The following is a 12,840-nucleotide window of genomic DNA, read 5'->3' as shown; positions in this document are numbered from 1 at the left end:
CCAATTCCCAGTTCCCAGTTCCCAGTTCCCAATTCCCAGTTCCCAGTTCCCAATTCCCAGTTCCCAATTCCCAGTTCCCAATTCCCAATTCCCAATTCCCAGTTCCCAATTCCCAGTTCCCAATTCCCAATTCCCAATTCCCAGTTCCCAGTTCCCAATTCCCAATTCCCAGTTCCCAATTCCCAATTCCCAATTCCCAATTCCCAGTTCCCAGTTCCCAATTCCCAATTCCCAATTCCCAGTTCCCAGTTCCCAATTCCCAATTCCCAATTCCCAATTCCCAATTCCCAATTCCCAGTTCCCAGTTCCCAGTTCCCAGTTCCCAGTTCCCAATTCCCAGTTCCCAGTTCCCAGTTCCCAATTCCCAATTCCCAGTTCCCAATTCCCAGTTCCCAGTTCCCAGTTCCCAGTTCCCAATTCCCAGTTCCCAGTTCCCAATTCCCAGTTCCCAGTTCCCAGCTCCCAGTTCCCAATTCCCAATTCCCAATTCCCAATTCCCAGTTCCCAATTCCCAGTTCCCAATTCCCAGTTCCCAATTCCCAATTCCCAGTTCCCAATTCCCAATTCCCAATTCCCAATTCCCAGTTCCCAGTTCCCAGTTCCCAGTTCCCAGTTCCCAATTCCCAATTCCCAGTTCCCAATTCCCAATTCCCAGTTCCCAGTTCCCAGTTCCCAATTCCCAATTCCCAATTCCCAGTTCCCAATTCCCAGTTCCCAGTTCCCAATTCCCAATTCCCAATTCCCAGTTCCCAGTTCCCAGTTCCCAGTTCCCAATTCCCAATTCCCAATTCCCAGTTCCCAATTCCCAATTCCCAGTTCCCAATTCCCAATTCCCAGTTCCCAATTCCCAATTCCCAGTTCCCAGTTCCCAGTTCCCAATTCCCAATTCCCAATTCCCAATTCCCAGTTCCCAGTTCCCAATTCCCAGTTCCCAATTCCCAGTTCCCAATTCCCAATTCCCAATTCCCAGTTCCCAGTTCCCAGTTCCCAGTTCCCAGTTCCCCATTGGGTGGGCGTGGTCTCCCTTAGGTGGGCGTGGTCTCAGACGAGTGGGCGTGGTCTCGGCGGGTGGGCGTGGTCTCCATTTGGTGGGCGTGGTCTCCTCTCTGTGGGCGTGGTCTCGGTCCGTGTCCGCGCTCTCTCATTGGCGGTCTCTCAGTGGTGGGCGTGGTCTCTGCGCACGCGGAGGGGGCGTGGTTTCCCCCCCGCTATAAAAGCCGCGGCGCTCCGGCGGTTCGGGCAGTGCCGGGACGGAGCCGCGCGGAGCCGGAGCTGCGCAGGTACGGGAGAGGGCTGCAGCCTTCATCTTCTTCCTCTTCCTCCTCTTCATCACCGTCCTCTTCCTCCTCTTCATCCTCCTCATCGTCCTCCTCATCCTCTTCATTGTCCCCCTCTTCTTCCTCTTCATCACCTTCCTCATCCTCCTTTTTCTTCTGTTTATCCTCCTCCTCCTCCTCCTTCTCCTCCTCACCCTCCTTTTCCTCCTCAGCCTCCTCTTCCTCCTCTTCCTCCTCCTCCTCCTGCTCTTCCTCCTGTTTATCCTCCTCATCCTCCTTCTCATCTTCCTCCTGTTCATCCTCATCCTCCTCTTCATCCTCCTTTTCCTCATCCTCCTTTTCCTCCTCTTCCTCTTCATCCTCCTTATTCTTCTCTTCATCCTCCTCATCCTCCTCTTCATCCTCCTCCTCCCTTTCTTCCTTCTCTTCATCCCCCCATCCTCCTCCTCTTCCTCATCCTCCTTTTCCTCCTCATCCTCTTCCTCCTCTTCCTCCCCTTCCTCCTCCTCCTCTTCATCCCCCTTTTCCTCCTCTTCCTCCTCCTCCTTCTCTTCCTCATCCTCCTTTTCATCCTGCTCTTCCTCTTCATCCTCTTCCTCCTCCTTTTCCTCCTTCTCCTCCTTCTCCTCCTTTTCCTCCTCCTCTTCATCCTCCTCATCCTCCTCCTCTTCCTCCTCTTCCTTCTCTTTATCCTCCTCTTCATCCCCCCTTTCCTCCTCTTCCTCCTCACCCTCCTTTTCCTCCTCATCCCCCTCTTTATCCTCCTCCTCTTCTTCCTCCTCTTCTTCATCATCCTCCTCCTCCTCCCTTTCCTCCTTTTCCTCCTCATCCTCCTCCTGCTCTTCCTCCTGTTTATCCTGCTCCTCCTCATCCTCCTTATTCTTCTCTTCATCCTTCTCCTCCTCCTCCTGCTCCTCTTCCTCCTGTTCATCCTCATCCTCTTCCTTCTCCTTTTCCTCCTCTTCAGTCTCCTCATCCTCTTGTTCCTCATCCTCTTCCTCCTCATTCTCATCCTCCTCCTCCTGCTCTTCATCCCCCTTTTCCTCCTCCTCCTCTTCACCCTCCTCATCCTCCCCTTCATCCTCCTGCTCTTCCTCTTCCTCCTCCTCTTCCTCTTCATCCTCATCCTCTTCCTCATCCTCATTCTCTTCGTTCTCCTTTTCCTCCTCTTCTTCCTCCTCTTCCTCTTCCTCTTCCTCTTCCTCTTCCTTGTCCTCCCCCTCCTCCTCCTCTTCATCACCCTCATCCTCCTCTTCCTCTTCATCCCCCCTCCTCCTCCTCCCCCCGGGATTTTCCTTCCAGCCCCAAAATCCCAACCGGCCACGCAACAATTCGGATTTTTTGGGGTTTTTTTGGGGGGTTTCTTGGGGTTTTTTTAGGGTTTTTTTAGGGGGTTTTGGGTTTTTTGGGGGGTTTGGGGGGTTTTTTGGGGTTTTTTTAGGCGTTTTTTAGGGGGTTTTGGGGAATTTTTTTGGGGTTATTTGGGGGGTTTTTTGGGGTTTTTTTGGGGTTCTTTGGGGGGGTTTTCTGAGGTTCTTTTGCGGTTTTTTGGGGTTTTTGGGGGAGGTTTTGGGGGGTTTTTTTGGCTTCTTTGGGGTATTTTTGGGGTTTTTTGGGGTTTTTTTGTGGGTTTTTTGTGGTTTTTCGGGGTTTTGGGGTTTTTTTGGGATTTCTTTCGGTTTTTTGGGGTTTTGGGGGTTTTTTTTGGGTTTTTTTGTGGTTTTTGGTGGGGGATGAAGGCTCCCGCTCGGCCCCTGCCCCATTCCCGCTCCGTCCCCTCCCAGCAACAAAAATCCCGGAAAAACAGGAGAGAAACGGGAGCCGGGGGTTATTTTATTGCATTTTATTCCATTTTATTCCATTTTATTCCATTTTATTCCATTTTATTCCATTTTATTCTATTTTCTTTTATTTCATTTTATTTTATTCCATTTTAATTTTAATTTTATTGTATTTTATTGTATTTTATTTTATTCTATTCCATTTTATTTTCTTTTCTTTTATTCTATTTAATTTTATTTTATTCCATTTAATTTTATTTTATTCTATTTTATTCTCTTTTATTTTATTCTATTTCCTTTCCTTTCCTTTTATTTTATTCTATTTTCTTTTCTTTTATTCCATTTTATTTTATTTCATTTTATTGCATTTATTCTTTTCTTTTCTTTTCTTTTCTTTTCTTTTCTTTTCTTTTCTTTTCTTTTCTTTTCTTTTCTTTTCTTTTCTTTTCTTTTCTTTTCTTTTCTTTTCTTTTCTTTTCTTTTCTTTTCTTTTCTTTTCTTTTCTTTTTATTGCATTTATTTTTTTTTATTTTATTTTACTTTTGTATTTTCTTTATTTTATTTTCTTTATTTTCTTTTATTATTTTATTTTTATTTATTTTATTTCATTTCTTTTCTTTATTTCATTCCTTTTATTTCCTTTATTTCTTTTATTTTCGTTTTTATTTTATTATTGTCTCTTATTTTTGTTTATTTTATTTTATTATTTTATTTCATGTCCTTTTATTTTATTTTATGTTATGTTATTTTATGTTATTTTATTTTATTTTATTTTATTATTTCATTTCATTTCATTTTATTTTTTATTTTATTTTATTTTATTTCATTTCATTTCATTTTATTATTTTATTTTATTTGTTATTATTTTATTTTATTTTATTTTATTTTATTATTTTATTCCATTTTCATTTATTCTATTTTATTTTATTCTTTTATCTTTCATCTTTTCTCTTTCCTTTCATTTCCCTCCTTTGTCCACTTAAACCCCCAAAAACCCCAAAAAAAAGGGATAAAAAACCCAAAAAAGGGGAGAAAAACCCCAAAAAAGGGGATAAAAACCCCAAAATAAACCAAATAAAATAAATAAAATTAAATAATTCCCATTTTTCCCTTTTTTCCCCTTTTTTTCCCTTTTCCATCTGCCTTTTCACCGCCTCATTTCCCCCAATTAGAGCCAATTACCCCCTTCAAAAAACCACCAAAAATCCGAATTTTTAATTATTTTTCCTTTTTTTCTCCTCTCCCACCGATCCCAAAATCCCCAAAAATTCCCCCAAAATTCCTCCAGCACCGAGTGAAAATTTGGGGGGATTTAATGACATTTTTTGGGGAAAATAATTTGATTTTTTTAAATTAAAATCTCCTTTTTTTTCCCACATCCCTTTGGGTTCCGGCCTCGTTTAAGACAGGGAAAAATAAGCCAAAAAATCCGATTTTTTTTTAATTTTTTGGGGTTTTTTTGGGGTTTTTTTGGGGGTTTTTTTGGGGTTTTTTTGGGGTTTTTTTGGGGTTTTTTTGGGGTTTTTTGGGTTTTTTTGGGGGTTTTTGGGTTTTTGGGGGGTTTTTTGGGGTTTTTTTGGTGTTTTTTTTGGGGTTTTTTGCCATTTTTTAGCATTTTTTGTTGGTTTCACACCAGGACGATTCGTGGATGGTAAAATTTGATTTTTTGGGGTTTTTTAATATTTTTTTTTGGGATAATCTCACGGGAAAAAAGGGTCGGGAGTGAAATGGAGCGAAGAAAATCCCATTTCAGCGGCACCTGCTGCCTCTGCCGGGATTTATTCCCAAAAAAATATGGAAAAAATATGGAAAAAATATGGGAAAAAATATGGAAAAATCCACCTGGAGCTCAGCACACGTTGGAATTTTTTTATTTAAAAAAAACAGCAAAAAAATCCATTTAAAATTCGATTTTTTGGGATTTTTTTTTGTCGTTGTTTTGCTCCGGAATGAATGAGGGGAGTGGGAAAAAATGGGATTTTTTTCATGGAAAAATGGGATTTTATTGAGGGAAAAATGGGATTTTATTAATGGAAAAATGGGATTTTATGAGTGGAAAAAATGGGATTTTATGAGTGGAAAAAATGGGATTTTATGAGTGGAAAAATGGGATTTTATTTATGAAAAAATGGGATTTTATGAATGGAAAAATGGGATTTTATGAGTGGAAAAATGGGATTTTATTTATGAAAAAATGGGATTTTATGAATGGAAAAAATGGGATTTTATGAGTGGAAAAATGGGATTTTATGAGTGGAAAAATGGGATTTTATTGGTGGAAAAATGGGATTTTATGAGTGGGAAAATGGGATTTTATTTATGGAAAAATGGGATTTTTTTGCCCCTGGGGGGTGGGTGGGGTTTGGAATTTTGGGGGGGAAAAAGGAAAATTTGGGGTTTTGGGGGGGGGGAATGAGGGGGGAAAAAGGGGGGAAAAAAAAGAGGAAAAATGTGGGAAAATGGGAAAAAATGAGGGAAAAATGAGGGGGAAAATGGGAAAAATGAGGGAAAAATATGGGAAAATGGGAAAAGAATGTGGGAAAAATAAGGGGGAAAAGGGGGAAAAAAGAGAAAAAATGTAGGAAAAAATGAGAAAAAAAAAGGGGGGAAAATGAGGAAAAAAATGGGGAGAAAATGGGGAAAAATGAGAGGAAAAAATGAGGGAAAAAATGAGGGAAAATGTGGAGAAAAAGGGGAAAAATGAGAGAAAAAATGTGGAGAAAATGGGAAAAATGAGGAAAAATGTGGAGAAAATTGGGAAAAATGAGGGAAAAAATGGGGGGAAAAGGGGGAAAATGAGGGAAAAATGTGGGAAAAGGGGGAAAAATGAGGGGAAAAATGACGGGAAAAAAATGAGAAAAAAATGTTGGGAAAATGGGAAAAAACGAGGGAAAAAGGGAAAAATGAGGGAAAAATGTGGAGAAAAGGGGAAAAATGAGGGAAAAATGAGGGGGGAAAAGGGGAAAAATGAGGAAAAAAATGTGGGAAAATGGGGAAAGAATGAGGAAAAAATGAGGGGGAAAAGGGAAAAAAATGAGGGAAAAATGTGGGGGAATGGGGGAAAATGTGGAGAAAATGAGAAAAAAATGAGAGAAAAAAATGTGGGAAAAAGGGGAAAAAATGGGGAGAAAAAGGGGAAAAATGAGGGGAAAAATGTGGAGAAAATGGGGAAAATGAGGGGGAAAATGAGGGTAAAAAGGGGAAAAATGAGGGAAAAATGAGGAAAAAATGTTGGGAAAAGGGAAAAAAATGAGGGGAAAATGTTGGGAAAAGGGAAAAAATGATGGGAAAATGTGGTGAAAATGGGAAAAATGAGGGAAAAAATGTTGGGAAAAGGAGAAAAAATGAGGGAAAAAATGAGGGGGAAAAGGGGAAAAATGAGGGAAAGAATGTGGGAAAATGGGGAAAGAATGAGGAAAAAATGAGGGGGAAAAGGGAAAAAAATGAGGGAAAAATGAGGGAAAATGTGGAGAAAAAGGGGAAAATGAGGAAAAAAATGGGGGAAAAAGGGGGAAAATGAGGGAAAAATGAGGAGGAAAAAGGGGAAAAATGAGGGAAAAATTGGAAAAAAGGGGAAAAATGAGGAAAAAATGTGGGAAAAATGTGGAGAAAATGGGGAAAAATGAGGGGGGAAAATGAGGAAAAAATGTGGGGAAAAGGGAATGAATGAGGGGAGAAAATGGGAAAAAAATGAGGAAAAAATGTGGAGAAAATGGGAAAAATGAGGGAAAAAATGAGGGGAAAATGGGAAGAATGAGGGGAAAAATGAGGGGAAAAAAGTGGGGAAAAAGGGGAAAAAATGTGGGGAAAAAAGGGGAAAGAATGAGGGAAAAATGAGGGGGAAAGGGGAAAAAATGAGGGAAAAATGTTGGGAAAAGGGGAAAAAATGAGGGAAAAATGTGGGAAAAGGGAAAAAATGAGGAAAAAATGAGGGAAAAAGGGGAAAAAATGAGAAAAAAAGTGGGAAAAAAGAGAAAAAATGTAGGAAAAATGAGAAAAAAAAAGGGAAAATGGGAAAAAATGAGGAAAAAATGTGTGGGGAAAGGGGAAAAAATGAGGAAAAAATGTGGGAAAAATGTGGGAAAAAATGGGGAGAAAATGGGAAAAAATGAGAGAAAAAAATGTGGGGAAAATGAGGAAAAAAAGGAGGGGGAAAAGGGAAAAAAATGAGGGAAAAAAGGGGGGAAAAAGGGGAAAAATTAGAAAAAATGTGGGAAAAGGGGGAAGCAATGAGGAAAAAATGAGGGACAAAAAGAGGGGGAAAAGGGAAAAAATGAGGAAAAAAACCGAGGGGGAAAAGGGGAAAAATTAGGAAAAAATGTGGAGAAAAGGGGAAAAATGAGGGAAAAATGAGGAAAAAATGAGGGGAAATGGGAAAGAATCGCCCCGTGTGTCACCTCTGGGCCCCTCACTGTCCCCTACACCCGGTGCCACCTCCCCCCTGTGTCACCTGTGTCACCTCTGCCTGCTCCCTGGATTGTCCCTGAACTGTCCCCAAACGCGGTGTCACATCCCCCCCCTGTGTCACCTCTGTGTCATCTCACTCTGCTCCCTCATTGTCCCCTCCCCCGGTGCCACCTCCCCACCTGTGTCACCTCTGTCACCTCTGCTTCATCCTCTCAATTGTCACCTCCCCCGGTGCCACATCCCCACCTGTGTCACCTGTGTCACCTGTGTCACCTCTGGTCCTCTCAATTGTCCCCTCCCCTCTGTCACCTCTGCCGGGTCCCCTCATTGTCACCTCCCCTGGTGCCACCTCCCCCCTCTGTCCCTCATTGTCCCCTCATTGTCCCCACCCCCGGTGCCACATCCCCATGTCTGTCCCTCTCTGTCACCTCTCTGTGGTCCTCTCATTGTCCCCTCCCCTGGTGCCGTGTCCCCACCTGTTTTACCTCTGTCCCCTCTCTGTGGTCCCTGCATTGTCCCCAAACGCGGTGTCACATCCCCCCCCTGTGTCACCTCTCTGCCATCTCACTCTGGTCCCTGAATTGTCCCCTCCCCTGGTGCCACATCCCCCCTGTGTCACCTCTGTCACGTGTGTCACGTGTGTCACGTGTGTCACCTGTGTCACCTGTGTCACCTCTGGTGCCCGGATTGTCCCCTCCCCTGTGCCACCTCCCCACCTGTGTCACCTGTGTCACCTCTGCCTGGTCCCTGAATTGTCCCTGGATTGTCCCCAAACGCGGTGTCACATCCCCCCCTGTGTCACCTCTGTGTCATCTCACTCTGGTCCCTGAATTGCTCATTGTCCCCTCCCCAGTGCCACATCCCCCTGTGTCACCTCTGTCTGGTCCCCTCATTGTCCCCTCCCCTGGTGCCATGTCCCCACCTGTGTCACCTCTGTCACCTCTGCTTCATCCTCTCAATTGTCCCCTAAACGTGGTGCCACATCCCCCCACCCCCTCTGTCACCTGTGTCACCTCTGGTCCCCTCACTGTCCCCAAACGCGGTGTCACATCCCCCCCAGTGTCACCTCTCTGCCATCGTTCTCTGGTCCTTCAATTGTCCCCTAAAGGCGGTGCCACATCCCCATTTCTGTCCCTCATTGTCCCCTCAGTGTCCCCTCCCCTGGTGCCACATCCCCCCCTCTGTCACCTCTGTCCCCTCTCTGTGGTCCCCGGATTGTCACTTCCCCTGGTGCCACATCCCCACCTGTGTCACCTGTGTCACCTGTGTCACCTCTGGTCCTCTCAATTGTCCCCTCCCCTCTGTCCCCTCTGTCTGGTCCCTCATTGTCCCCAAACGCGGTGTCACATCCCCACCCTGTGTCACCTCTGTGTCATCTCACTCTGGTCCCTCATTGTCCCCTACACCCGGTGCCACCTCCCCCCACTGTGTCACCTGTGTCACCTCTGTCTGGTCCCTCATTGTCCCCTCCCCTGGTGCCACCTCCCCACCTCTGTCCCTCATTGTCCCCTCAGTGTCCCCAAACCCGGTGTCACATCCCCACCTGTGTCACCTGTGTCACTTCTGCCTGGTCCCTGGATTGTCCCTTCACTGTCCCCAAACGCGGTGTCACATCCCCCCCCTGTGTCACCTCTGTGTCATCTCACTCTGCTCCCTCATTGTCCCCAAACCCGGTGCCACCTCCCCCCTGTGTCACCTGTGTCACCTCTGCCTGGTCCCTGAATTGTCCCCAAACGCGGTGTCACCTCCCCCCCGTGTCACCTCTGTCACCTCTGGTCCCCTCAATTGTCTCCTCCCCTGGTGCCACATCCCCCCCTGTGTCACCTCTGCCTGGTCCCTCAATTGTCCCCAAACCTGGTGTCACATCCCCACCCTGTGTCACCTCTCTGCCATCTCACTCTGGTCCCCTCATTGTCCCCTCCCCTGGTGCCACCTCCCCACCTTGTGTCACCTCTGTCACCTCTGTCTCGGCCATGAATTGTCCCCTAAACGCGGTGCCACATCCCCACCTGTGTCACCTGTGTCACCTGTGTCACCTCTGGTCCCCGGATTGTCCCCTCCCCTGGTGCCACCTCCCCCCTGTGTCACCTGTGTCACCTCTGGTCCCCTCATTGTCCCCTCCCCTCTGTCACCTCTGCCGGGTCCCTGGATTGTCCCTGCATTGTCCCCAAACGCGGTGTCACATCCCCCCCCTGTGTCACCTCTGTGTCATCTCGCTCTGGTTCCTCATTGTCCCCTCCCCTGGTGCCACCTCCCCCCCCCGTGTCACCTCTGTCACCTTCGCTTCATCCTCTCATTGTCCCCAAACGCGGTGTCACACCCCCCCCTGTGTCACCTCTGTGTCATCTCACTCTGGTCCCTGGATTGTCCCCTAAAGTTGGTGTCACATCCCCCCTGTGTCACCTCTGTCACCTGTGTCACCTGTGTCACCTCTGGTCCCCTCATTGTCCCTTATACCTGGTGCCACATCCCCACCTGTGTCACCTCTGTCACCTCTGTCTGGTCCCTCATTGTCCCCAAACGCGGTGTCACCTCCCCCCCCTGTGTCACCTCTGTGTCATCTCACTCTGGTCCCTGAATTGTCCCCTCCCCCAGTGCCACCTCCCCCCCTGTGTCACCTCTGTCACCTCTGCCTGGTCCCTCACTGTCCCCAAACCCGGTGCCACCTCCCCACCTGTGTCACCTGTGTCACCTCTGGTCCCCTGGATTGTCCCCTCCCCTCTGTCACCTCTGTCCGGTCCCCTGATTGTCACCTACACCCGGTGCCACATCCCCATGTCTGTCCCTCTGTGTCACCTCTGTCACCTCCGCTTCATCCCCTCACTGTCCCCAAACCCGGTGTCACATCCCCACCCTGTGTCACCTCTGTGTCATCTCACTCTGCTCCCTGAACTGTCCCCTCCCCTGGTGCCACCTCCCCACCTGTGTCACCTCTGTCACCTCTGCTTCATCCTCTCAATTGTCACCTCCCCCGGTGCCACATCCCCACCTGTGTCACCTCTGCCGGGACCATGAATTGTCCCTTCCCTGGTGCCACCTACCCATTTCTGTCACCTGTGTCACCTCTGTCGCCTCTGTCACCTCTCTGCTCCCCGGATTGTCCCCTAAACGCGGTGTCACGTCCCCGTCCCTGTCCCTCATTGTCCCCAAACGCGGTGTCACATCCCTGTCCTGTCACCTCTGGTCCCCTCTTTGTCCCCTCCCCTGGTGCCACCTCCCCATGTCTGTCCCTTTCTGTCACCTGTGTCACCTCTGTCTGGTCCCTGAGTTGTCCCCTCCCCTGGTGCCACCTCCCCCCCTCTGTCACCTGTGTCACCTCTGCCTGCACCCTGAGTTGTCCCCAAACCCGGTGTCACATCCCCCCCTGTGTCACCTCTGTCACCTCCCTGTGGTCCCCTCCTTGTCCCCAAACCCCTTGGCCACCCCAGCTGGGACAGGGGATTTTTGGGGAAATTTTTTGGGATTTTTCTGGGGAAATTTTGGGGATTTTGGGAGGATTTTCGGGAGGATTTTCATGGGATTTTTGTGGGATTTTTTTAGGGATTTTTGGGATTTTTTGGGGATTTTTTTGGGGGAATTTTTTGGGATTTTTGGGGGGATTTTTTGGGAATTTTTTGGGGATTTTTGTGGGATATTTGGGAATTTTGGGGGGATTTTTGGGGGATTTTTTTGGGGATTTTTTGGGGGGATTTTTTGGAGAATTTTTGGGAATTATTTTGGGGGGATTTTTTGGGATTTATTGGAGATTTTGGGGGAATTTTTTTGGGATTTTTGGGGGTTTTTTGGGGAATTTTTTGGGGATTTTGGGGGGATTTTTGGGGGATTTTGGGGGGATTTTTGGGGGATTTTTTTGGGAATTTTGGGGGCTTTTTTGGAAATTTTTGGGCATTTTGTGGGGATTTTTTGGAGAATTTTCTGGGGAAATTTCTGGGGTTTCTTTTGGGAATTTTTTGTGCGATTTTTGTGGGAATTCTGTGGGAATTTTTTGGGGTTTTTTGTGGAATTTTTTGGGATTTTTCTGGTATTGTTTGGGGATTTTTCGTAATTTGTTGGGAACTTTGGGGGATTTTTTGGGAATTTTTTGGGGATTTTTTTGGGGATTTTTTGGGAATTTTTGGGGATTTTTTTGGGGAATTATTTTGGGATTTTTGTGGGATTGTTTGGGGATTTTGGGGGGATTTTTGGGGTATTTTTTTTAGGGATTTTTTGGGGATTTTTGTGGGATTTTTGTGGAGATTTTTGTGGGAATTTTTTGGTGATTTTTTGGGGAAATTTCTGGGGATTTTTTGGTGATTTTTGGGGATTTTTTTGAGATTTTTCTGGGATTATTGTGGGATTTTCGTGGGAATTTTGTAGGACTTTTGGGGGACTTTTTGGGGATTTTTTGGGATTTTCTGGGGATTTTTGGGGGATTTTCATGGGATTTTTTGGGGGGATTTTTAGGGGTTTTTTTGGGGAATTTTTTGGGATTTTTTGGGGGGATTTTTTGGGAGGATTTTTTGGGAGGATTTTTGTGGGATTTTGGTGGAAATTTTGTAGGAATTTTGTGGGAAATTTTTTTGGGGATTTTTTTTTGAGGGGAGGGGGATTTTTGGGGAATTTTTGGGATTTTTTTTGGGATTTTTTTGGGGATTTTTCTGAGATTTTTTGGGGATTTTATGGAATTTTTTGGGGGACTTCTTGGGGGTTTTTTTGGGGGATTTTTTGGGGATTTTTATGGGAAATTTTCTGGGATTTTTGTGAGAATTTTGTGGGGATTTTTTTGAGATTATTTTGGGAATTTGGGGGAATTTTGTGGGAATTTTGTGGGAATTTTCCTGGGATTTTTCTGGGATTTTGGGGGAATTTTATGGGGATTTTTGGGGGAATTTTTTGGGGATTTTTTTTGGATTTTTGTGGGGATTTTTTGGGAGTTTTTTGGGGGATTTTTGGGGGATTTTTTAGGGATTTTTTGGGGACTTTTTGGGGGACTTTTTGGGGGATTCTTTTTGGGATTTTTGGGGGGATTTATTGGGGATTTTTGGGGATTTTTGGGTGGATTTTTGTGGGATTTTGGTGTGATTTTTGTGGGAATTTTGTGAGGAATTTTGGGGAATTTTTTGGGATTTTTGGGGATTTTGGGGGGAATTTTTTTGGATTTTTGGGGGGATTTTTTGGGGTTTTTTTTGAGAATTTTTTGGGGATTTTTGGGGGGATTTTTGTGGGGATTTTTTGGAAAATTTTCTGGGGATTTTGTGGGGGATTTCTGGGAATTTTGGGGGATTTTTTTGGGACTTTTTGGGGATTTTTTGGGATTTTGAGGGATTTTTTGAGGGATTTTTTTGGGGGATTTTTTGGGAGTTTTTTGGGGTTTTTTTAAGGGGGATTTTTTGGGA

General features: G+C 45.4%; 1 protein-coding gene across 4 annotated transcripts in view; it reads left to right on the top strand.

Annotated features, from left to right (window-relative positions):
- Positions 1 to 1,170: 1,170 nt before the first annotated feature.
- PNOC (prepronociceptin) overlaps positions 1,171 to 12,840 on the top strand; it is a 45,808-nt gene continuing 34,138 nt past the window's right edge. For all 4 annotated transcript variants that reach the window (XR_012054782.1, XM_072926247.1, XM_072926246.1 and 1 more), the window contains exon 1: positions 1,171 to 1,280. The gene's annotated coding sequence lies outside the window, so the exon portion shown is untranslated. The remainder of the gene's footprint in view (positions 1,281 to 12,840) is intronic.

This window comes from Taeniopygia guttata, chromosome 3, assembly GCF_048771995.1.
Source record: "Taeniopygia guttata chromosome 3, bTaeGut7.mat, whole genome shotgun sequence".
Taxonomy (NCBI): Eukaryota; Metazoa; Chordata; class Aves; order Passeriformes; family Estrildidae; genus Taeniopygia; species Taeniopygia guttata.
The sequence above is the reverse complement of the archived record's forward strand: the minus strand, read 5'-3'. Positions and strand labels throughout refer to the sequence as shown.